The sequence below is a fragment of the Vidua macroura genome, chromosome 36 (assembly GCF_024509145.1).
Source record: "Vidua macroura isolate BioBank_ID:100142 chromosome 36, ASM2450914v1, whole genome shotgun sequence".
NCBI classification, from domain to species: Eukaryota; Metazoa; Chordata; class Aves; order Passeriformes; family Viduidae; genus Vidua; species Vidua macroura.
Genome location: NC_071606.1, coordinates 325,695 through 350,831, shown reverse-complemented (window position 1 = coordinate 350,831; position 25,137 = coordinate 325,695). Strand labels below are relative to the sequence as shown.

At 51.9% G+C, this 25,137-nt stretch overlaps 1 protein-coding gene and 1 long non-coding RNA gene across 2 annotated transcripts in view; one reads left to right on the top strand and one right to left on the bottom strand.

Annotated features, from left to right (window-relative positions):
* LOC128821200 (zinc finger protein 208-like) overlaps window positions 1-25,137 on the bottom strand; it is a 1,118,338-nt gene that overhangs the window by 790,345 nt on the left and 302,856 nt on the right. The gene's annotated exons all lie outside the window — the stretch shown is intronic.
* LOC128821215 (uncharacterized) lies at window positions 23,985-25,013 on the top strand. The gene is made up of 3 exons (XR_008441043.1): window positions 23,985-24,037; window positions 24,376-24,518; window positions 24,860-25,013. It is a non-coding gene; the product is annotated as an uncharacterized LOC128821215 (long non-coding RNA).

The window sequence follows — 25,137 nt, the reverse complement described above, 5'->3', positions numbered from 1 at the left end:
CACTTAGTGCCTGGGCTGATGCTGAACATCTTCTTACCTTCCCTTTCCTTCTTTTCTGAGATAACTCCTTTACTGCCAGGACGATTTCCTTCCCAGGGGTCAGCATTCAGCAGACACCTTGCATTCCTCACTCCCTTTTTTTGTGACACTTGTTGCTCGTTTTGACTTTTCCCCTGCAACATGTCCCTTACGGGTTCTCAACTGCTTGACAGCAGGACTTGCTCATCACATCATCTCCTATCCCTGCCTCCCAGAGAGTTTCTGCTTTAGAGTGAAAGATGTCATTGTCTGGGCATGGTGGTCCTGGGAGGTTGCCTCAAACCATTCATTAAAATGAAAGACGGTGGAATAGATGATTAGGGGATCTCTTGGGGGTTATGATGAGACTGCCCCTGATCCAGAAATGAAACGCAGCCTTAGGTAACAAGCCACAAAGCTAAAGGCAGTGATTCTTTGGGGAGCAGATCATTACAGGCCCTGAATGCCTGTCTGGGAACGGAGCATCCAGGTTGTGTTTGACTGTGTGGGGAGCACTTGCAGCTCAGCAGGGTGACGGCAGGCACGGCTCGACTGTGTCCCTCATGTGGCATTAGAAACCCAAGCAGAGTTACCCTGAGCACCTGCTTCAATTTAAAATGGGGAACGTGACCTGAGTCACCTGGGAGTGTTGGAAAATGTCAGCCAACCCCCCCAACAGTGTCAGGGGAAACATTCCTGATAAATACCTGGTGGAGCTGCAGAGTTTCTGTCACTGGGCACTGGGGTTTGCTGTGCTGGCTCGTCACTGGCCGGGTCTGCCCCTCGGTGCCTCAAATCTCACCTTTCTGCTTGCCTTCTCTGTCTTTCCCTCTCCCACTGTGCTTTTTGCATCCCCACAAGGTGTTAATCCCTGTCCTCTCTAGTTCCTCAATGCAAGCAGTTGCAGCTGCTGCACTGCTGCTCCCTCAGCATCATCCCTGGGCTGCCCTTAGAACAGATCTGCTCCAGCCTGGATTGGGAAGGGCTGGATCAAACCATTTCTCAGTTCAGCGTGCCAGCACCCACCCAGGGGCTGCATCCTGAGCAGGAGCTGCTCGTGCAGGTCTCCCTCCCTCCCTCCCTCCCTCTCTCCCTCCCACTGCAGGTCCCTGTTCATAGTTCTGTTGTTTTCCAGATATGAGCCTTACCCACTTAAATTCAAACCCCAACCACCAAAGGAGCAGAGAACCTGTTTGGATTCCTCGGCATATAAAAGGAGGTTCCTGATTAGAAAGGAGGAGGCAGGCACAGCCCTGAAAGAAGTGCAGGACTTTGCCCAGTCTTTAGGAGCAGAGGTAGATTTTCTTGTACACCTGGTGCTCGTGTTGCCTCCCCAGCTTGCCACCAACAAGTCACGCTCGTGCTGACCCTCCTTTTGCTGCCCTGCTGTCCTGTGCCCTGGCAGTGGGTTGGGCAGCAGGGCCCGTGGCTGGGTGTGGGGTGTGTGGGAGGGAGGAACAGGACAGTTTTCTTTGGAGAAGCCTGCTCAGATCCTACAAGCCTGTGTTGAGTGTGGGATTTTTTTTTTTTTTTTGCCTGGTTTTCTTCACAATGTAAGATGAGGCTTTTATCTGCATCAGGATGGTAAGACCTCCAGCTTCCTTGCCAGAGCAAGCTGTGATGAGTCCTGATCTCCCTGTGCCCTCTTCCCAGCCCAGCCAGGCCACCTGTTTCCAGGTGTCGGCTTTCACCCGAGGGCTGGTATTGCACTGATGGCCCTGAAGCTGTCTTATGAAAGGAGACTTTGCAACGTGGCTGTCTCTTCCTCCTGGCATAGAAAATGGCTTGTTTTTCAGGTGCTGCCACAAACTCCTGAACCCCCTCACCTCCCACTAGGGTTGGCAGGAATCGCGTCCTCCGTGGATGTACCGCACGCTCCCCTCGAAGCGGAGAAGAGGGAATCTGTCTCACTTGCCCACTGTCAGTGTGGCAAGCAGGGCTGTAGCTCCCAGTCCCACTGGTGGCCCTCAGCACTGCCCTCAGAGGGGCCTCACATCCCCCCAGGCCCAGCACAAAGTGCTGCTGAAGCCACTGGTTGTTGGAGAGGCCGTGCAGGACATGTAGGGCTGCCCAAGGACGCTGTGCAGCACCTGTGGAGGGCATTGCTACCCCTGGACCTCATCAGGTGGTCCATAGGAAATGTTTGCAGGAGCTTTTGCTGAGGCACCTGGAGAAAGCAGGCTATAAATCAGAGAGAGAGGGGGGGAAAGCCTCAGGAGTCAGATGAGCTGGGCTGGAGTCCTCCGCTCAGCTCCAAGAGCTCTCACTCTGAGTCTCTTCCTTTTGTAAAAGCAGTAAGAAATGCTTTTTAAAGGCAAGTTGTGCATCAGAGAGAATTTCTACTGCCAGGAGACGTCCCAGTTCACTTTAATGCAGTGTATTAATTAATGCATTGATCCGTGAGTGTGGGAGAAGATTTTCCCCATGGTCCCTGCGCCGGTCAGTGGCACGGATGCAGGATGAGATTAGGATGATTTTGGCTGTGTCTGGGGAATGGGCCCCTCTGGCTAGAGCTGCACTTTGCTCCAAGATGCTCTTCTGCATCCATTTCCCTGCTCAGCGCCTCGATCTCTCCCGTCCTCCATCCAGGCTTTCAGCATCCTGCCGCTGTCAGGCGTGCTGCAGCCAGGACAGAGCCAGCAGGTCTCCTTCACCTTCTCTGGCCACCGGGACGTCCTCGGCGGTGTGAAGGCGCTGTGCCGCGTGGAGGGAGGCCCCACCTACGAGGTGGAGCTGATCACCTCACGCGTCAGCTACTCCCTGAGCCTCTGGGAGATCGACTGTGGCTCTCAGGTACCACACATGGCCCCTGGCACAGCTCCTTGCCCTAGAACCACGGCCAGCGGGTTCCAGCCCACGTCGGCCCACGGCTCTCTCCCCTTCCCAGCCCCTTTCTTGGCTCTGGGGCTTGGAAGTTCAACCTTTGAGAGACACATCTGGCATCCAAGCTGGTTTAAAATGGCCATCTCCAAAAACGCTGGGACTGCCTCTTTTTCAGGGTACCTAGCACGGCCTCCTGGGCCAGGCAGGGTCCCAGTGGGGATGCTCTGAGGGGTGTGTCCCTGAGACATCCCTCTGCTGATCCACGCCTAAAGCCTGACCTCCAAGGAGATGCTCTTGTCCAAAGCTCTTGCTTAATCCACAAATAATCAAGGGAAGAAGTTGGGCTTCCAGTCACTATAGCTGGAGAGACTGTCCCAGAATAATCCCCAGTTCACTCTTTTCCAGTTGAAAGCCCACAGATATTTCCAGCTGCTGGCCCTGTCTGTGTTGCCCTGTGTGACTCCCTTGTTGCATGTGTGCTGCTTGCCAATACTTGCATGCAGGTGCCTTTTCTGCTGGAATGCCTCGGTGCTCTCTCTGTTTCTCCTGGCTGTTGGTGACCCCTCAGAGTGCAGAGGGCCTGTGTCCCCTGGTTCATTTATTGCTGGCCCTCACATGGTTGTTACCACAGCTGTGGGTGCAGCCAGAGCTCCCTGGCCCTGTGCAGGTGTCCTGTGCCTGGGGGTTCCCCAGGTTCCCAAGTGCCCCCATCTCCTCCCTGCTCCCACGATGTGTCTGCTTCCAAGCCCAGGAGAGAGGAAGGAGATTCCCAGCAGCAGGCCTGGGTCTGTAACTTCCCGCTCCTGTGCCTTCTCTCCAGATGTTTAATGAAATTGGTCACAGCACGGTCACCCTGGAGAACACTGGCAGGATTGAATTCAGCTGGGTGCTAAAGCCTAGCACTGCCGACCAGCATCTGCCTGGCGTGTTTCTGGTCAACCCCACCACTGTAAGTAGCACAAGTGACTGAGCCCAGCCCTGTGCCAGGTGGCCCAGGAGAGTGTTAAAGGGAAAAGAGAGCAAGGGGAAAAAATCAGAGGGGAAAACACAAACCCAGCCATGAGAGACAGAGGGCTGTAAGCAATTCCTGCTGGGGGCAGAGAAGGTCAAACAAGGGCTCTCCTGATAGACTCCCCCACGGCCTTGGCTGGTGGGTGGCTCTGCTGTCAGAGGCAGACACCAGCAGGAGGCACGAGTGTGTTGGTCACTGTCCTGTCCTGCTGTCAGGGGAGTAGAGGAGAATTCTTTTTGGTAGATTGCTCGGACGAAAATAAGGCACAAACACAGCAAGTATTATATCTGAAAATTGTGTCTTGATAAAGAGAGGGTATGGTCCTGAGCAGAAAGGGATAGAAAAGAGAGCAGAGAGAGAAAATGAGAAACAGAGAGAGTAACAGAGGACAGGGACAGAGCGTTACCGCTGGAAGCCTGGGAGGCTCTGTCGGGTCCTGCTGGGCAGATGCAGCGAGTGTGCTGCCAGCCGCACTGTGAACAACGCCTTCACTCTCCTGTGAACATGCCAAAGGGTTAATAAAGGACAGTGGGAGACAAGGACCTTAGAGCCAAGGTTATTACGGCCGGGTGCATCTTGGCACTGAGCCAAGAGCACGCTGTTACCTTCGGGGATACCCCTTAAGCACCTTTTCCATTACATCAGCCCGTTGCATATTCATAGACTCTTATGCATAGGAAACCTTTTCCCCAAACTAGTTTATATGTTCTAAGAATTGCTTAGCATGGCTCCTCCTTGGATTTGCCCTTTTTGGAGCATGCGGATTCCTTGGCTGTGGTTTTAGTCCTTTTTTGTCATCATCTTCAGTTTTGGCCCCGGCCCACGCTGCCTTCAGAGGGTGAGTGCTGATGGTGGGCAGATCTTAGCAGGTGTCTCCTTCATATGTTCATTGGATGCTATCCCATCCAAGCAGGCATTTTAACCCAAGCACATTATATCAACTATTTCACTAAGCTTAATTAACAACAGAAATAAAAACGATCTCTTTATAACAAAGTTACTTGAACACGACACATATAAAATCCATTTTCGTGTTTTTCATGGAGACAGCGGAGCGCCAGCTTCCTGTGGCGAGCGGGGAAGCGGCGACAGCAGGGTAGACAGGCAGGGAAGAAGTGGCTCTGCAGGGAGCCAGGCCCTCCAGGTGCTCCCAGCCCAATAAAAAATAACCAAAAATGGCAGGGAAAAACTGGCAGTGGTAACTGCTTTTATATGCTAAGATTCCTCCTGTAATAGATACATATTATAATATTGGCTTTTCGCAAATATTAATATCGAGTGCGACCCCCCGTGCAGGGAGTAACGCACTCTGACTCTGTGTTGTAGAAGGCTGAATAATTGCTTTATTATATCATCTTATACTACATTGTACTAGAACTATATCATAGTAAAAAGATACTAAAGAAAAACCCGTGTCTGTCTCCAGACAATCATGACACAGCTTTGGCCCAATTGGCCAATCAGTCCAAACAACCATCACCGGTGTCTAATTAACAAATCATTCCTCGGTAAACAATTTCCATAACACATTCCACATGTGCCAAACGACAGGCGCAGCAAAGGGGGAGAAGAATTGTTTTCTTCCTTCTCTGAACTTTCTGCCTGCGTCTCACAACTTCCCAGGAAAAATCCTGGGAGAATCATGTCTCTCTCTGTTCAGAGAATGTGAATACCACCCATTAAAATGGATTTTCTATGTGTGGTGTTAAAGTAACGTTGTTATAAAGATATAGTTTGTATTTCTGCTGCTACTTAGGCTTAGGCATAGCAGTGAAATAGCTATGCCTGTGTTAAAATGCCTGCTTGGATGGGATAACATCCAGTGAACACAGGATGAGGACACCTGTACAGATCTGCCAACGATCAGCACTCACCGTCGGAAGGCAGTGAGGAGCAAAGCCCGAACTGGAAGGGATAAAGAGAAGGAGCCAAATCCCAGCCAAGAAACACGCATGCTCTAAAAAGGCAGACCCAAGGAGGGGCCATGTAAAATAGTTCCTGGAATATGTCAACTAGGTTATGGATATGCATAAGGGACTATGAATATGCAACAGGCTGATGTAAGGGAAAAGGTATTTAAGGGGTGTCTCCAAAGGTAACAGGGAGGTCTTTGCTCATTGCCAAGATGCACCCGCCCGTAATAACCTCTGCTCTGTGGTCTTTGTCTCCTATTGTCCTTTATTAAACTTTTTAAATTTTCACAGTAGAGTGAACGTGTTTTTCACACTCCCATAACTCAGCCCTTTTAGGAAGTCTTGGTGAGGTGAGCAAAGTTTTCCTGGGGTTCGGGGTCTGCCCTCCTCCAAGGGGGAGGTCGCTTGCAGCCCCCCAGACACGGAGCCTGCCTGCATTGTCTGCCAGCAACCCCCTTTACACGTGGGGATGTGTTAGGGCTCCCAGCACGTGGACAGCCCCTATGGTAATTTTTCACCCCATGGCAGAGGATGGATTTATAGCGTATGCTGAGGCATAACTAAAAATGTAATTGGTTCCTCACAGTCACTCTGGGGACCCCGACGGCTGAGATCTCAGGCTGTGCTGGCACTGGAGCGTTTCTGAGGGTCACCTTAGCCAGGCTGTGTGATCACACAGGACATTGTCCTTGGCCCTGCCTCCCCACTGCCAGCTAAGCACCACTTGTGTCCCTTACTGGGCTTGCTGCTCCCTGCCTCCTCCAGCTTTGCTGCTGTGCAGCAGCTTTGTGGGGCAGTGAGGGGCCCAGGGAGCAGCGGGGCTGGAAAAGCAAGGAGAAAGATTAGCAGCATCCCACCACTGCTGCCCAAGCTTCTCAGCCCTGCCTGGATGTCTTTGAGCCGAAGCAGCGCTCCTGCCTTTGTCCCTCCTTGCGGTGGCAAGAGGAAGCCGATTGGCTTTGCCATTTCTGCATGCCTGTCTCCTAAAAGGGACGAGAGGAGCTGCTGGCCCTGCTGAGAGCAGGGACTTCCCTTCCCCAGCAGCAGCAGAAGAGCCTTTTTTTGATGAGGAGGGCTCTTGCTGGCAGAGGGCAAAGCCCATTAGCAGCAGGGCTGTGCTCGCACCAGGCTGTGCTGGGGCTGCAGCCTCATGAGCCCTGGGGAGGACGCACGGCACCCCGGGGTCGGAGGCTCGACCTTTTGGGCACAAGGAAGGTAGAAGGTGTGAGAAACAAAAGCCACTCCCCAGTTAAAATTTCAAGAAAATTTAATAAGGGACAACAGGGGCCAAAGTCAATAAAGCAGAAGTAACAGCGCTGGGTTAGCTTAGCTAACAGCTTTAACAGGGTTAACAGCTTAGCTGCAGCCAGAGGCACACCAGTCCACACAGCAGCACCCCTAATATCCCCTGGGTATTGCATCAGCCTAATACATATTTACAAATGGTTGTACATATTCAGAATTTTTAACATAGTTCCTCCTCTGTCCCACCTTTTTGGAGCATGTGCAGTTGTCCTAGTGGTGGTCATTTGTTACTTTCCAACATATTCGACAGGTTTCCATTCCTTCACTATTAAATGTTAAATTTAATATTATATATATGTTAAAAATTCAATTTATATATTGATATATATGTGTGTTATATATTTTTATATATGTTATAAATGAATATATATTTAAAATTTAATATTATATATATAATTTAACATTATATAAATGCTAAATGTTAATATTGCAACAAGTCTTCACCAACATTGGTATCACAACACAACATTGGCATTAAAAGAACTCTAAACTTTAGCAAAACTTCTTTTACAAAAGTCAGCCTTATAAACCACAAAGTATTTACTCTAACAGTTGTGACAGCCACCACTGTAATGTGTTTCTCAGGAAGGTGATGTGGTCTGATGGTTTCTTCTAGATGAGACTCTGTGTCCCCAGCCTGTCTGTCCCCTGAGCCATCCCCATCAAACACTGATGCATTCCCTCCCTCTCCTCCTGCCCCTGCAGGGCTCCATGGCACCTGGCGAGAAGCAAGCGCTGAAATTCTCTTACATGCCAGGATTACCAGGAGCTTTCAGCAGGATTTACCAGCTGAAAGTGGGTGACCTGGAGCCGAAAAATATCCTCCTGAAAGGAGAAGCGTCCTTTCCCGTGATCACCGTGAACCTGCCCTGGAACACCAAAGGTGGGCACTGCCTGTCTGCCCCCAGGAAGGGCCCCTCTGGTTTGGTTCCCTACCACATGCCCATGGGGCAGCTCATGCCAACCTCCACCGAGCCTGGAGGGTTGCAGGACTCCCAGGCCAAGTCAAGCCCCCTGGTTGCTTCCTGAGTCTTGAGCAGAGGATCCCATGTGGGCTTTGTCCCAGGAGCCATCCTGCAGAGCTTGCCAGCACATCTGGCAGGGTCCTGAAGGATGATGGCTAGACTGAAGGGCTTGGGAAAGCTGTCAGAGAGGCTAGCAGGGCTTCAGGCAGGGTTGGATTTGCGTGGCATTGCAGGGGATGAGATGCTCCTCAGTGGGGAGGGAGAGAACATGAGGATTCAGAGAGGAGCAGCAGCATCCACTTGCCAGAGATGGCTTGAGGGATTTCTTTCTGGAAGACACCAATGTTGGGAGGTGGGGACTTGCCAGCTTAAATGGGGACTGGCACTTTGCTCACATTTCTCTTTGTGGATGCTTTCTTCCTTCAGAAAATGAAAAATATGAGCAGCCACTGAAACAGCATGTAAAACACCTGCAACAGTACAGCCAGAGGAATAAATCAGAAATTGTTCAGAAGACTCAGAGCCTGAAGACTGACACCTTGAAGTCTCAGACCCTGAAAACTCAGACTCCAAAGACTCAGACCTCGGAGACTTGGGATCCAAAGACTCAGGACCTGAAGCCCCGCGTGCCTGGCTCTGGCATTGTAGTAAGAACAGCTGCAGCCCCGTTTGGCACATGCCACCTTCTCCGTGTTCACCTGAGCCCCTTGCAGCCCACAGCAGCTCCCCGGTGCCCTGTTGGCACCTGGGACCTCCCTGCCCACCTACAACCTTGTGTCACCTCAGCATTGCCCCTAGGGCTGCCACTCTGGTCATGGTCTCTTCTGGGGCTGCACCAGCTTCCTGGCTAGCCCAGGGAGAGGTCCTGAGGGCCATGCTCAAGGGATGGTGCTTTGAAGGAGATGCAGGTCATTGCTGGGGAGTTTGTTGGTCCCAGCCCAAGCCCTGCCAGAGTTCCAGAGCCAAACAGCAGCTGCCTGATTGTGCCCTGGGGCTGTGCTGCTGCTGCTCATCTCCAAGAGGCACCAGCTTGGCTCCGGTTCCCTTTCAAGACACTTTTTCTCCAAGCTGCCTTGGTACTGGCTGGGGGCAGGCAGGTGTCTGGAGCTCTGGAAGGTTCCTGGCTGGTCTGTCTGCCTGGCCAGAGCAGCTCTAACAGTGTCTGGGCAGGCAAAGATGCTGGAGTTACTTCCCTGGAGATGAGGTCCCGCCTAAGAGAGCAGGAGGTGTCACAGACACTGAGCAGCCAGACAGGAGGACCCCACGCCCCCTCCCAGCAGGAGCAGGGTGGGATCCTTTCTCAGGTGCAAGCTGGGCCTTGGGAAGGACCTTGCCTAAGCAGCCACTGTCTTGCCTTTCCTCAGCCAAGCACTCAGCTGCAGATGAACACGGTGAGGATGCTGATAGAGAAGGCTGCTCTGGAGCTGCAGCAGAAGCTCACGTGCCATCCCCCGAAGAGCAGGTTCCCTGACAAGCAGCTATGCCAGAGTCTTGTCAAGTGAGTAGGGACTCCCATCCCCATCTCCAGGTGCCCCGTGGGGAACACCCAGCCATGTCCCCTTCTCTTGAGAGCTCCTTGGGCCTGCAGAGCTGGGAATAGCCTGGACTGCAGAAAGGGTCTGGTCCCGGTGGCTGTGTCACGCTACGTGGGAGCAGCAGTGTCCTCCCTTCCCCAGCACCACGCTGAGCTTTGGACTGCTCAGCTCCCCACAGCCGTGGGGTTCTGCCCCTAGAGCTGGGGCACCCAGCCTCTTGGGGCACCAAGACCTTCCAGACAGCATCAATTCTGTCCCTGCTGGCTAGCTCTGAAAGAGACAGCTCCCAGCTGATGCCTTGCTTCCAACTAACAGAGCACACTAAACTAAAGGAGAGGGGAGCCGCACATGTCAGCAAAGCCTTTCAAACCCAAAATCAGATGGTTTGAACCCTGGTGGGGTGGCAGGGCTTATCCAGGTAACTTGGTGGGTCCCTTTGCACCGGCATGATGCAGCACAAGCACCAGAGGCTTCAATTCAGGAAGCAGATGCTCTGCAGAGCAGATCATGTGATCTGGTTGCAGAGCAGTGGAGATTCCCTGAGCAGGCAAATCATATTCCTAGGCTCCAAAACAATTTCAGGCTCAGGCTGTACACCAGGCTAGGCAGTTCCACTGAGACCAGTGGAGGCCCCGTGGACTCACCTGTACTGGCTTTTCATGGCAGAGGAGCTGTGGCCAGTGTCCATTTTAAATAATTTTATTTCCACGTGCCATTAGTAGCTGATACAACCTAGGAGCTGCACTCCTCCTGACTTCCCAAACTCTTTGCCAGGTGGTCAGGCCATGGCTTTCTTGGGCTTGAGCTGAGTTTTGACAGCAGTGAATAAAGAAATAGCCACTGTATTTATGGCTGTCCACTTGGACATGCAGCCAGGCTGTGGTTTAAGGACTGTCCTTACTCCTCCTTGCAGAGTTGAGCTGCCCGAGTATGTCCTGGACATGGGCACTGTCCTTAAGGGTTTCACTGAGAGAAGCACTCTGGAGATCACCAACCCCGGGCAGATCCCAGTGTCCTTCCAGGTCGATGAATCTGTCCTGCAGGACACAGGTAAGCAGTGCTGGAGACACTTCCTGTGGCCTTGAAGGAGGTGTCTCAGACAGATTAGCTTAAGCCACTGAACCTGGGGAGGTTTTTGAGCTTTTTCTTCTCAGCGCCGCCCCTGCTGGGAGCTTTAGAGGCAGAATTCTCCTGGCCATCCATGCCCAGGGACCTGGCCTGGCCTGCCTGTGACTGCCCTAACGCTTCAGTGCAGGGGCCAGATGGGCTCATCACCCTGGTCACCTCTCAGCATCTTCTGCCCTTGGCTCCCACGAGCAGCAAGCTTCTTTGGGCACTCTGTGGGCCTGTTTTGGCAACCAGTGGGGTCTGCTGTGCTTTGGAAATGCTTGGTTTGTCACAGCACTTGTATTCAGCCTTTATTGAGGAGATAGCCTGTGAGATCCTCTGGTGGATCAAGAGAGGCTTCCAAAAAAGGCCTTGAGGCAAGGCTGCGCTTCCGTCACAGTGGCTCACTGTGTCTGAGGGGTGTTCAGGTGCACTCCAAGTTTTCATCCGGTTCACAGCCCGGCGTGGGGCCTTCCCCAGACCTCTCAGCCAGGACACCTGTAAGGCCTTAACTTAAGCTGCTTTGTCTTCATCTGTTCCAGGTTTCAGCGTGGACCTGGGCCTGATGAAGAGCCTGGCCCCCAGCCAGACCATGGCATTTACCGTGTGCTTTGAAAGTGCCCGCTGGCCGCAGGGTGACGTGGATGTGCTGCTGCCCATAGAGGTGCCACAGCTCTTGGGGCAGGCAGCAGGCTGGGCACAGCAGCACGTGTCACCTGCACCCTCTGCTGAATTCTCTGTCCTTCTCCAGGTGACAAAAGGCCCCACGTCTCACATCCGCCTCCGCGCCACTGTGCTGGAAGCGTCGCTCGACCTCTCCAAGAACACGCTGCAGTTCTCTGACATCCTGCTCGGGCAGTGCCAGGTTGAGACCATCCGGCTCTACAACCGCTTCCAAGCACCCTGCAAATGGTCCATCGAGCCTGTTCTGAAGGTAAAGCACAGGCGACACTGAGCACGTAACTTTCTTGGCTGGGTTTTCTCTGTGTCTCTTGCCCTTTCTGCTCCTGTGGCTGCCTGAGCATTTGGGTCTGCAGCGTGTTGAAGGAAGCTTCTGAGGGTCTGGATCAAGGCTGGTTTGCCTGGACCTGTTCCATTAGCGGGTGCTTTGTTTTTCTGCCATCTTCACCCATTCCTGCTGCTCTGAGGACAGGAGTTCCCTGTCTGCCTGCCCTGTCTACAGGTTTTCCCTCCAGCTCTAGGCTTTGGGCCACACTTGCTTTGGCTGTGGATGCTCTTAGCACCGTATCCGTGTCTCAGAGCACTCAGGAAGTGGGACTCTGTCCTCGCAGACCGAGGAGACCTCACACGTTTGGTTTCTGTGCCCAGAACAATCACCTCAAATACATGACACCAGCCATACGCCAGAAGTGGCAGGCGCTGGAGAATGAGCCCTGTCCCTTTGAAGTGACGCCCTCCCAAGGAACCCTTGATCCAGGACGCTGGCAGAACTTAGAAATCCACTTTACACCCAAGGAGGAGGTGAGATTGGCAGGTGTCAGCCCGGGAGGCCTGTCAGGGCTATCTGGAAATGAGGGCCTGGTGCAGAGAGTGTGCTATGAGCGCTGCCTTCACAGGGAGCTTTCTGCCAGGCCCGCACTCTGCGTGGCTCAGTTCACCCCACAGAGCACTCCCGTGAGATGTGCTTTGAAATGCCCACAGGGAGCTTGCACAGAGAGCACCAGGGCTGCCTCTCGGCACATGGAGGGGATGTGCCCAACTCCCCTCAGCCTCCCCCTGGCCTGGCTGTGTTTGCAGCTGCGACACTCGGTGCAGAGCAGCTGCCCACTCGCAGAGGATAATCCTGGAATGGCCAGTCTGGGCTCATCCTGCTGCAGGACTGACAGACAAAACAGCCACCACACACCTTCCTGGGCACGGCAGGACAGTCACCTGTAGTGGTGTGCTGCCAGCAGTGCCTGGGGCTCTGGCCTGCCTGCACATTGCCGTGCAGCTGGGGATTCAACTTAAAGGACGGAGCATTCCCAAAAGTAGTTTGCCTGTGGCCGCTGGGTCTCGGAAACTGGCAGTGTGTGCCAGCATGGACACAAGTGCTTCTGTGCCCAGACAGTGCCAGGGATCTTTTAATTGCTGGAGAGATGTAACCATCTTGTGTCTGGCTTGGACCAGAGCCAAGCACTAAGCAGAGAAGATGACCCTTATTTCTGGCCAGCGAGAGCTCGTTTGCCTCTCTCCTGGAGCTGGTGTTTGCCTGATGCAGCAGTGCCAGGACTGTGTCTGGACACTGTAACCCCGGGGCCCCTTCCCATGAGCATTGCTCTCCTGCATGACCAGGTGAAAACACCTGACAGTCCATTGTACATCCATCTGCTACCCGAATACCCAGTTTCAGTGCACACCAGGATTCATCCCAGTTCCTCAGCCCCAGGACACAGATGCCGTAGTCCCTAGCATAAGTAAATATCTGGTTTCCATTCACCTTGGAGAGACTGCTAACACCCTGACCTTGGGGCAAGCATTGTTGTATTTGGGGTCCTGTCACCCGGGACTTCATGGATGAGTTTTCTGCACTTTTCTCTTTTCAGAGGTCTTACAAGAATGAGCTGAAGCTTAACATCTGTGGGAGCAGCAATCACTTAAAGCTGCACCTCTCAGGACAAGGTCTGGAGCCACGGCTGGAGTTCAGCCCCCCAGCACTAAAGATGGGACCGGTGCTGGTGGACAGCGATGGGGTGGAGGCCACAGTGGTGGTGAAGAACCCCTGCGACTTCCCCATTGAGTTTTACTCCCTGGATTTTGATGAGCAGTACCTTGAGGAGGAGAAGGTGAGGAGGCAGCTCTGGTCCCCATGTACATGCTGCCCAAGCTTCACAGCACTGCAGCATTGCCAGGCTTGTGCCAGGGAGATGGAGGCAATGCCCAGGGCAAGGCCAGCTCTGACCAGCTGAGTCACTCGGCAGAGGTTTCTCTCCCGGCCCTGCTTGTAGCTCTTGCCTCTGCTCTGGAGCCCGCTCACCCCACCGGGCGTAACAAAGCACTTACACCTCATATCAGTCAAAAACCCCATTGCCAAAAGCTCAGTGCCTTTAAAGAAGGCGGATGAAGGTGCCAGAAGTATAAGCAGGGTTTTCTCTTCTGTTTTAGGTGCTGGAACACGTGGGACTGCATCCCCACGGGCCTCCCCTTGCCCCGGCTGCTGTGCTCTCCACAGTGGAGTACCCAGAGGAGCGGCTGGGCCCTGCAGAGCGCGTGGAGCCCTTCACCATTGTGGCACCGGGAGGTGCTGCTGTGGAAGACAATCCGGTGGGTGCTCCAGTGGTGCCAGGGCAGGGCCCAGGCTCGATGGGGGCATGGGGGACAGGTTGGACGGGAAAGGATCATGGTGGAGAGGTAGTGAAGATGTGATGGGGCCCCGTGGCTGCAGGTCTCCTTTCTGTCAGGGGTGGGACAAAAGAGACAGCTCTGCTGGGGACAGAGCAGTTCTGTAGGACAAGAGGTAAAAAGTCACTTAAACCATCAACTTCCTTTGAGGAGAGGGTCCTGAGTGAGAAGGGTTGTCCTGTGTGGGTTTCTTGTTTGGGTTTTTGGGGTTTTTTTGGTTTTTGGGGTTTCTGGTGGGTTTTTTTGTTTTTTTTTTTTTTGTTGAGGTTGGGATTGAAGGTATTTGAGATGGTATTTTATATTTGGGTTTAGGTGTTTGTTATTTTTTATTAGTGGAACAGTTTCACAGCTGTGAGTTTTGTAGTTTTTCATTAGCAAGGTATAAAATGGTTAACTATTTTTTGTTATGAGGTTTTTTAAATTAAATTATTTCATGAAGAAATGATACTTAGGTTATTATTTTTTAACTTAATAACTGATTTTTCAAAGCCTGTAATGTGGACTTTTTTGTCTAATTACAAAACATTACTTAAATCGATGAAGAAGTAGGAAGAAGAAGGTGAAGAAGAACAATTTGGTTTTGCTTTAAAACTTTTATCTTGCTTCATATTTATTACTATATTCTAAAACCTTAAACTCTAAGATTTTTACTTTGTGATATTACACACTTGTAACTAACTACGCACTCGTAATTTCAGTGTTTTTAATTAATTTTGGGAGTCTTCTCTACAGCCTCAGGTCAAATGCAGTGCTCTTTTGTAAGTCTGTGCCTTTTAGCAGAGAAAGATTAAAATTCTCAGTATCTAGGATTCCAACAGTCCTAGGCCAAACAAACACCCATAAGGAAAACCAAGTCCATGGGCAGGTGGACTTATTTATTTATTCTCTCTTCTGCTGGTGAAGAAACCCCCGTTTTGCTTTCCAGGATGGGGATGTCTCAGGGCTCACCTCTGCCTCCCTTTTCTCTCTCCCCTTAGGCCAAGGCCCCGGATGCGAAGGGCAGCTCTGCCGAGGGCCAGCCAAAGATGGGTGAAGCGGCCAGCAGAGACAGCTCTCCAGAGGAGAACCAGATCTCCACAGGCCGAGCAGAAAGTTCCTCCGCAACAAGATGCAAAAGTACGCTGGAAAGTGCCTCAATCCCCACAGAATTCCTCAGGTGAGCCGCACGGGAGGAGGCGATGCCTCTGCTTCCTGCTCCTCTTGCCAAACAAGGCCCATGGTGCCCAGCTCCACAGCGACCCCGTGCCAGTGCCCCCGTGGGATGGCGAGTGCACCCTCCTCGCTTCGTTTGCTCCTCAGCAGTGTCTGAATTCTCCTCTTTAACTGCCAGGCTGAAACGGTACCGGTGGATCGTGCCTGCCCGCGGTGAGGTGGAACTGAAGGTCCACTTCTCCACCATAAAGCCAGGGAAGTTTGAGCAGACGCTGAGGTTTGAGCTCGTGCAGACAAAGCGCCAGTACGAGCTGCCCTGCAGTGGCACCAGCCTGTACCCCAGCATCAGCCAGAACCCACGGTAAGGCTGGCCCCTGGCAGCCTCCCACACCACAGCTGCCCCTGAACCACAGCCAGGGCTGCCCCTTGGGGCTTCTGGCCTGGCCAGATGGTGCTGCCTGAGGTCGCCCAGCACCTCCTCCTGTGCTGGAGCTGGGAAGGCAGATGGTACCTCAGCCTCCAGGAAGGCTTTTGGCTTTCTGACTACATTTCCTACTCGGAGCGCCTCATAGCTCCTCCTTCCCCACTTTCTCTGCCCAGGGTGGTGTTTCCACAGTGGAGGAAAACCATGGAGAAAGATGAAGTTGTCGTCAAGGAATATGTTGAGAGCACAAAGCAATTCCACTTTGGGCCGCTGCTGTGTGGGAAATCAAGAGAGTGGTATGTGCTCCCTGCTGGGCCTTGCACTTCTGTGGGCACGCCTGGAGAGACAGGCTGTCCTGGCGGCACAACCCAGGGCAGTCCTGGGAGATCCATGGGTTTGAGGGACCACAGATGTGTGAACTTGAGCAGACAAGAGGCAAATGAGCCTTGGAGGAGCTGCTCTGCCTGCCCAGTGGGTGCCGTGGTGGCCGCCTTGGTGGCCAGAGCCGCATGCTGCTGCCAGTCCAAAGGTGTCTTGGGGGGCAACTTCCGTCCCCCTCCACATCTCAGCTTCACCCCTTAGGAAATGAACTTGATGGTGGTTTTTGAAGTGCTTTCAGCTCTGCAGGTAGCCTGGTTGAGCAATTATTCTGTAGATGGTTTTGTAAACCTTTCATTAATCTGTAATTATTAACAAGATTTTATTATTGACCTGCCAATAGGTGTTGGGGGTAACGTACAGCAGGAATTACATTTTCCTGTAATGACACTGCATCCTCACTGCTGGATAAAGTCTGCCTAAACAGATTGTCATTGAAGCTATTGTGTATTTCTATTTTACTGTCACTTCTTTTTAATGACATTTAACATTAAGTTCTTGTCTCTGTGGGAGCTCTGGAGGGCTAAGGCTATTTGGACAACCCAAGGAAATGAAATCAAAATAGTTTAAAAAACAGACAATCTTTAGCCAGACTGATGGATGGTCTGGGATTTCTGTTTGCCTCTTTAACCCTTTCACTCCAAAGTCATTTCCACACCTGAGAGAAGGGTCATTTGTTCTCTTTTGGCCTCAATTCCTCTTGGGAATTGATGCTTTACGTTTCTTTCTCAGCCTTTGAGCTAACCCATCAAATCCAAAGCAGTTTCATGACTTTTATGAAAGAAATTAGCAAAACTCTTTTTTCAAAAGCCTTTCTTTAGGCACCCTGCAGGGAAGGCAGCCCAAGAAAGAAGGGGAAAGAACCCAAGTGCCTGCTGAAGCGTTATTTTTCTAGGCACCTTTGAATTTCCATTGTATTAAAAACTCTGGCAGTGGCCTGAGCATCATCAGGCTTCTGGGCTGGAGGCACCAAGCCCAGGGGAAGGCATCAGAGTAAGGCAAGGATGAGCACACGCCCATGCCCCTGACTGGGATCCATTTCCCTCACTTGTTTGTTAGAGCAGGGTCTTCCAGCACCACTTCCTCGGGTGCACACATGTAGGAATATAAAAAGGTAGAAGACTTTAGAAAGTGCAGAAAGGCCCCAGAAAGTAGACACAAAGCTGAGAAAAGCTAGGAAATTTCAAAACCTTCTCATGGGAAGCTAGGAAGTTAAGAACCAAGTCAATACATTTCTATTTATCATAAGGAACAAGAAAGAGCAAGAACTTATTGATAGCTCAAGATGTGAAAAGTCCTAGATATATGCTTTAAGATAGAAAAAGTTTCCATCTTAAATAATTAATTATTCTGTATTGTTTGAAGTTCATAGGAGTCCTTTTTTTTAATATTAAACCCACGTGGGTCCTTTTCTAATTGGTTAGAGTGTAATGACTTTACACCTTTTCTTTTATGCTGTTGGTCCAAAGAATATGTAGAAAAAGGCTTTGCATGGGCTGCCATCTTATCTCTGATCTGTGTTTGCATGGATGTTATTGTTTCTCTGTGCCTCTTGCTTTTTGCTTGTATGACACAGACAGATAATAAATCCTGAGTCTGCAACCAGTCGGGGTCCCGTCCCGCTTGTGAGACACGGACCGATCCGGCACACACGGTGCTCTCCTCGATGTGTGGCAAAGCCAACAGTCTGCTCTGCAGCCCTTTCCCCTTTTGTGGACAGGTACGAGGCCCAGAACTGTCCCGGCAACTCGGAGAATTTAACCATCCTGAACAACTCCCCCGTGGACGTAGAGGTCCAGTTCTCCTTTGAGAATGCTGGGGGAGCAGAGACGTTCCTTTTGGACCCTGCCAGCATGGCACTGAAACCAAAGGAGAAGCAGGTAGGAGAAGGGCAGGCAGAGCAGGCAGCGTAGAAGTGCCCAGGGGCTGCTCCTCCTGCTCTCACGCAGAGCTCTTTCTATTTCTTCCTGTGGGGCCGGCGCCAGGAGCTGACCATTTGGGCATACCCCACTTCCCCTGGCTTCCTGGAAGACAAACTCATCTGCAGCATTGGGAAGAACCCCAACCCAGTGGTCTTCAGCCTGTGCTGCCATGGGGTGCACATGAAGCTGGAGGTCAGTCCCCTGGAGCTGTCCTTTGACAAGCTGCTTCTGCACAGGTCAGTCATCCCACAAGCACTCCAAGACTTGTGACAAAGAGAAAACGTTTGCCTCGGGTTTCCAGGGCACGGATGGAGCTGCTCCAAGTTGCATTCAGTGGGGAGGCTGGTGTGGCCGTCCAGCAGCTGATGCCAAGTGCCTTCCTGTCTCTGCAGGACCGACAGCAGGACCTTGGTCCTGAGAAACTACACCCTGCTGCCCATGGCCTGGCAGCTCAGTGGGCTGGATGACCTTGTTGAGGACTTCTCCTTGTCACAAGATAACGGCACCATTGCTCCCCGCTCTGAGTTTGAAGTGACGGTGCATTTCAAGGCCAGGCAGATTGGCAGCATGAAGAAGACCCTCCGACTAGAGGTGAGAGGGGCTGTGCCCTGCCTGGCAGAGCGGGGCACAGCGAGCAGCCCTGTGCTGCTGGGGACAGGCTCAGGAAGAGCTGCACCCGACAGGCACAAGGGTGCTCTGACCCCAACTTCTGCCTCTACACAGCCTTTGCCAGAGCATGCAGTGCATCCATGTGAAACATAAACTTTAAGGGATTTAGAGATTTTAGAGGAGCTAAGATTTTACTTAGAGATATTGCCTTACTAGAGTTAATTAAAATCAGTGAGTAGGCCTTGATGAAGTTAAGAGTTAGTAGTTAACTAATAATTGATTGCTTGTCAACACAATCGTTAGTTAGCTGGGTTTATAATGAAGAATGTAGAAACTGACAAATAGCTTTTAGCAACTTAAGACAATTGTGGGCCTCCTCTGTTCTGAAACCAATTGAAGACAAGGAATGGGAGTTCTACCAAGGTTCATTTGTCATATTTGCATTGAAAAGATAGAAAGGTCAGAATGAGGAAGACTTCATTTACTTCCTCATTTTGGGACCCCTCCCCATGAAAGGGACCACCGACCCATTTCAAGGAACAAACTACGCATGCTTAATAGCTTTTGAAATGATTAGCATATCAAGCGAGGAATGGGATGTACTAAATTATGAATGTGTATTTGTATTTTGGGTATTCAACACTTGTGTGGATAAAAGGACTCTGTAATCATCTGAAAGGTGCGGTGTGTATTTGGGAGCTATCCCGCACGCTGCCCGGCGTCGCAATAAGCATACACTTCCTAACTTTAAACTGTTAGAGAGTTTTTGTCCATCACAGTTGGGTATCGGTACTAGATCAATATCCATATTTCTTTAATAAATCACACGTCCCCCCAGATAACCAGACACTGCACCCTGAGCCTGTTCCACAGCCTTGTCCCTGTGGGTGGTTGAAGGTTGTTGTTTGCTTGTGCAGACTGCGGCGTGATCTCTACACTGGACTTTGTCTGAAGCTCTTGCATGGTGCAGCAAACTCTCCCCCTGGGATTTTGTTCCCCATGGTTTAGGGGCTGCATTTCCGAGAAGGTGCTAGGTGACTGGAGAGGGTTGTCAATGCCACCTGCTCTGAGACACCTGACACTTCTTGTGGTTGTTCTTACATCTCTGTGCCTCTCCAAGAGGCTCTCCCTGCTGTAGAGTGCAGAGTTGGGCTGAGAGGGTTTTTTACTGCAGCAGAATCCCACTGGGGCAGCCCATGAGAGGAACAGGTTAGCAAAGCTTGGGAGTCCTCCAACGCTTGCGAAGCCAGGGAGGCCACAGGGGAAGCAGCCAGCAGAGACAAGGACTTACAGGCTGTCTACCAAAAGAATAATCTCAACAGTGTTTGTTTCTTGCTGCCTCAGGTTTCAGATCCAGAAAACATCGTGGGGGTTGTTCAGGCTGAAAACATCAAAATCTCTGCAGAGGTCTATGACGTTTCTCTGAGCATCGACATGCCCAAAGGTCAGTGGATGCCTCCCAAACAAAGCAGTCCAGGTGCACTGCATTACCTTTGGGTGACCAAAGCACTGGGATGGGATGGGATGGGATGGGATGGGATGGGATGGGATGGGATGGGATGGGATGGGATGGGACAGCATGCAAGGATGGCATGGATAGATAAAGCACATACCCTGCAAGCTGTGTGGCATAAAGCATTGTCAGGGCACTGACAGCCTTAAGTCTCCCCCCTCTGAACTTTGAAGTGTGCAGCTTCATGTGCAGATTGGATCTGGGGGCTCTGAAACAACAGTGACGTGAACAGGCAGTTGGCAACCCCCACAGGCTCAGCACAGCATCTAAAGTAACTGGATTTCTGCTTGGAAGCGAGGAAGTGGGAGCCGAGCTCCTTAACTACTGAGCCTGCAGATATTTTGAGTGAGAAGAGAAAGGGCAGACAAGGAGCTGGGAAACACTTCCAAGAACAGAAACTTGCTGGAAAGGGTTTTGTGCCGAGACCTCCGTGTAGCTTGTGACCTGGTGTATTCTGCAGCAGCTCACAAATACCGTGTTTGACCTCACTCTGTGGCTTTTCTGCAGGTCCAGATGGAAGCTTGGAATTTGGAACCATTCATGTCCTGGATAACGTGAAGAAAGTCCTGACTCTAAAGAACAAAGGGCTATACAACATTGAGTACAGGTGAGTCCAGCTGCCTGGTAGTGAGCATTTCCTCGGGTTCCCAGGCCTGAATTCTCCCTCTGTCAATGGCTAGAACCTGTTTCCATGCTGGCTGCCTCCTGGTAAATACAAACCCTGGGCTCTCTAATATCAATTATTTTACCAGAGAATCCAGCCCCAAACCAGCAGTTCTTCACAGCTCAGCTGGAGCCCAAAGGAGAGCCCCAAAATTTCAGCCACTGAAATGCTGAGATGCATTGCCTTCCTTTGATGGTCACCTCCTTTCTCTTTCTGAGACTCTGTAAAGGAGTGAATGACAAATTTTGGTCTCAAGGTTTCTTGCAGTAACCTCGTCATTGTCTGCACTCTCTGTCAAGATCTGGGCAGAGCTGGACTCTCCCTTTTCTTTTTTTCTGGTCCTATGCAAAGTCCTGGCTGTGCTGGTGGCACCTATAACTTTGCACTGCAGAGATCTCCATTCCTGCCCTTTCTCCCCAGTTTCACGCTGAAGGGTGCAGGTCCCAGGATGCAAAATGTGGCATCCCACTTCACTGTTGAGCCTCAGTCGGGCCTGCTGACTGCCTCCCAGCGTGGTGTGAATGTTGAGCTGCTCTTCCACCCCAAAAGTGAAATCCTCCTCAAGAACAAGCCCATCCTCTACTGCCAGGTGAGCTGCCTGGGCCAGGCTGCGTTACCACACGGTGTCTTGGGAGCGTAAACAGGATAGGTGTCTAAGGGAAGGAGGGCTTTAACTGGAGAATCCTCTCTCCTACATACACAAACAAAGGCTTTCAAAACCATCTGGGAGGCTTCCTAAGTGGAGCTGAGAATCTGACTCTGGAGGAGGTGCTTAGACAGGGAGGGGTAAACGGATGGAGGCCTGGGGTGGAGGCTGGGGTAGAGGCTGGCCTCTTTGCTTCGGTTACTACCCTTCCTGTGGACACAGGTGATAGATGCCAGCTCAGGTGGAGGAGGCCAGGCTGTCGCCAACATCCCAGTGAGGGTGTCAGCAAAAGCTGAGTACAGCAAGTACAGCATTGAGCCTGCCTCGCCCATCGACTTCGGAGCCATGATCAAGGGCACCAAGGAGACCCAGACTGTCGTGCTGGAGAACAAAGGCATGCTCGGCTTCAAATTCCGCATCCGCCGAGCACCCAAGGAGGCATCCGCATTGGAAAGCAAAAGGTAGGAGAAGCCCTGCACCACCCTTCCGGTGTGAGGAGGCACCAGCCCGTGGCTGGGATGTGGCAGGCAGCCAGGAGACCTGGGCTATCGTCCCTTTGCATCCCTGGCCTGGGGAGAGGGAGCAAAACACCACCTCGGTGGATCTTTACTGATAGTGACAAGGATTTCTTTTTGCCTTCTTGCTTTTGCACTGCTTTCATGCTGTGCTTTTGCTTCTTGCATAAGTCTGGTCTCACTACAGCCAGGGGATTTGCCATATCTCATCTGGTGCCTCCTTACTTACCAGCTGTGCTACATGATTCAATTAAGTGAAATAATTCTTTTTAACTGTTATTGTGGAAGGCTCTGGCTCTTTGGAGCAGATTCCTCTTGTGAATGGCCCTGCGTGGATTGGGAAGAGGCAGGTGGGGGGCTGTGTTGTGGGGTACAGGAGCACCAGGCAGGGATAACACTGTGGGTGGCCCTTGCAGCTTCGCTTGCCCAGTGAGAAATGGCTTAGTGCCAGCTGACATTGTTTCTGTGCCTCTCCTGCAGCTCTGTGAAAATCAAACCCCAAACCCTGACCTTCACCATCAGCGGGAAGGGGCACGAGCCGCAGCTGACAGTCGTGCGCCCGAGCGCTCGCAGCAAGAGGGGAAACGCCGTGCTGCGCTTCAAGCGGCTCCAGCTGGGGGATTCAGAGACGCTGCCCCTGGTCATCCGTAACAATGGCATCATACCTGCCAAGGTGAGGAGGACCTGCTCGAGGAACGCTCTGCTTTGGGAACAAGTGCTTGTGGCACAGGGGAAGGGTCCCAGAAAACATGGCCAACCTGGAAAGAGGTGTCAGGAATTCTTTTTAAACAAGTGACTGACGTCTGTTCCCCAAGAAGGGAGTTCTTGGAAATTTTTTGTCCAGTCTTTCTTCTTTAAGTTGAAGACAAGAAAGGAGGTGGAGTATTTTCTCCCCCCCACCTCTCAGGTCACTTTTTGTTCTCCTGGACATGTGTGATTTCCCAGTTCCATCAGATTGTATTTGATCCTAGTTTACTACATTTTAGGTAGACTTAGATGTGTTTTAATTACATTCTGCCTGCTACTTTCTGTGCTGTTTGGTTCTGTGTCAGTTCTATCCAGATGCCTCTGAACACCCTTTTTCCCCAGCTGGTTTGACTTTGCTTTTGTGCTAAGTGCTGTTTGCAGTGGGAGAGGTGCTGGGCTCCCATGCGGGGGCAGCAGCACTGCGGTGTCAGTCCCTGTGCCATCCTGTCCTCACACCAGTATCGTTGTGCTCTGGCTTCTCTTTTCTCAGTTTATGTTACTCCTGGAGGATGAGCATGCAGCATTCTTCTTGAAAGGCAGGGCCTCCGCACTCCGGATATTCCACGCTGGAGATGCGGAAGAGGGCTCCGTTGGAAACGGTAAATTCATTAACCAAGAAGTGTGATCATGCACAGAGGGAAAACGTGTGCCCTGCTCTTGGCTGCTCTGAGCAGCAGCCAGATGTCAGGCACACTTTCTTTCCTTGGGCTCTCTGTCCCCCAGGCTTTTCTTGGGGAATTTTTGCAGGGCTTCCTCCTAGCAAGTTGTAGGAAGTTCTTCTGTTCTTCTAGACATGGTGGGTTGAGTTCTGGGGGACCATCACTGCCTCAGTGGACCCTCTGAGGTTATTTGCTGCTCGTGGGAAGGTACCAGCCTGGACAGACGCAGCCCTTGAGCACACAGAGAGCCAGCAGAAGCCAAAAGCACTCTTTGGCTCAGCTTTGCATATGGCTGGAGCTGGCTGGAAGCAGATGGAATGAGGGCTGGGCATCAGCCTGAGGTTAAGCTGCTTAAGTGGTGCTGTGTCTGGAGGTGGCAGTCTTGTGAACAGAGGAAGAGGGTCTGGAACCACTGAGGGTAGAACCTGTGCTTAGAAGGCAGCTGGTTTCAACCTCTTATTCCTCATCTATCCTGTGGAAATCTTTCCTCTGTGCAGCTGTACCACCTAACTCTGATTTCCATTGCTGTGCAGAGAGCAAGCCCCCAAAGAAGCCTTTCTTCCTTCTGCCTTGTGGGCAATCAGCAGAGTTTGGTGTCATTTTCAAACCCAGCCTGGCTCAACATCTGGAAGGGAAGATCCATGTGTTAGTGGGGGACACCTGGTCTGTCAAGACCCTCATAGAGCTGGTGGGTGAAGGCCACAAGGACGAATTCACCCTCAATGGACTAGAGGAAGACGCACAGGAGAGAAATGCCAAGATCAGTCTGAAGAAAGACGTCATTGATGGTAAGAGAGGAGAGGCTGCCAAGGTGGAGCAAGGAAGAGGAAAATGGCTGATCATGCGTGTCCTCCCTCTAGCCAGGCCTGGGCTGTCACCCACGGAACTTGGTGGCCTGTGGGCGTGGTAGCCATGCACGCAGAGCAGTGTGTGCTGTGCTGCACGTCGCTGGCTTTGGGATGTGTCAGGGTGTTTCCCTGGAAGTGGTGAAACTGCCTGGGGAACTCCCTCTCGGAGCAGGGAAGGCTTGGAGCAAGGAAGCATTGAACATGCAGCTGTCTGTGCACGTCAGGGGGGCAGGTGGGGCTCCCTGCATGCTGACATCCCTCGCTCTCCTCCTTAACAGCTGTCAGAGTGAATCACATCAATTTTGGGGACTGTGCTCTCGGGAAGCCCTGCCACAGGACCTTCAGCATCAGCAACCACAGCCAGACGAAGGTCATGCACTTTGAGTGGGAGGCAGGCGCCCCATTCCAGTTCTCCCCCAAGGTGAGCGTGGACTGCTCTGTCTTTCCCCGTTGCTCAAGCCCTGCCCTGGTGTTCCCGGGAGCTGGCAGGGAGTCCTCACATGCCACTGATAGCCCGTTCCGGTGCCACGTAGGAGATGGAGTCCCTGTCTTGGCTGGGCCAAGGCTGCCAGCCTTGCAGAAAAGGTTTCATGTTATGGGAGGTGGCACCTTCTGTTCATACTTTTGTCTATCAAACTTCACATAAATCCACTCTGAGGTGCAGATTCCTGGCACAGCTGCTCAGCACATCAGTCCCTTTTGCTGTCAGTCCTGCCCTTGGCAGCGCTTCCAGTCTGGTCTTGACTCCCTGATTCTCCCTAGGTGGGACACCTCCATCCTGGCTGTGCCAAGGACATCACAGTGACCTTGAAATCAGATGTCCCAGCCACCTTCAGGAGGCACCTTGTGAAATGTAAGGTGACCAAGGTCAACTTTGAGCTGCCACAAAGGAAGGTTCCCGACTGGGATGACCAAATGTGCGTTGTCCCACGGAAGGATACCACCAGGAAAGAGCCGGCAGCCAAGTGGCCTAAAACAGAGAAGGTAAGAAGCAAACCGGCAAAAAAAGCCAACCCAGCTTTTACAAAAAGAACCACCAG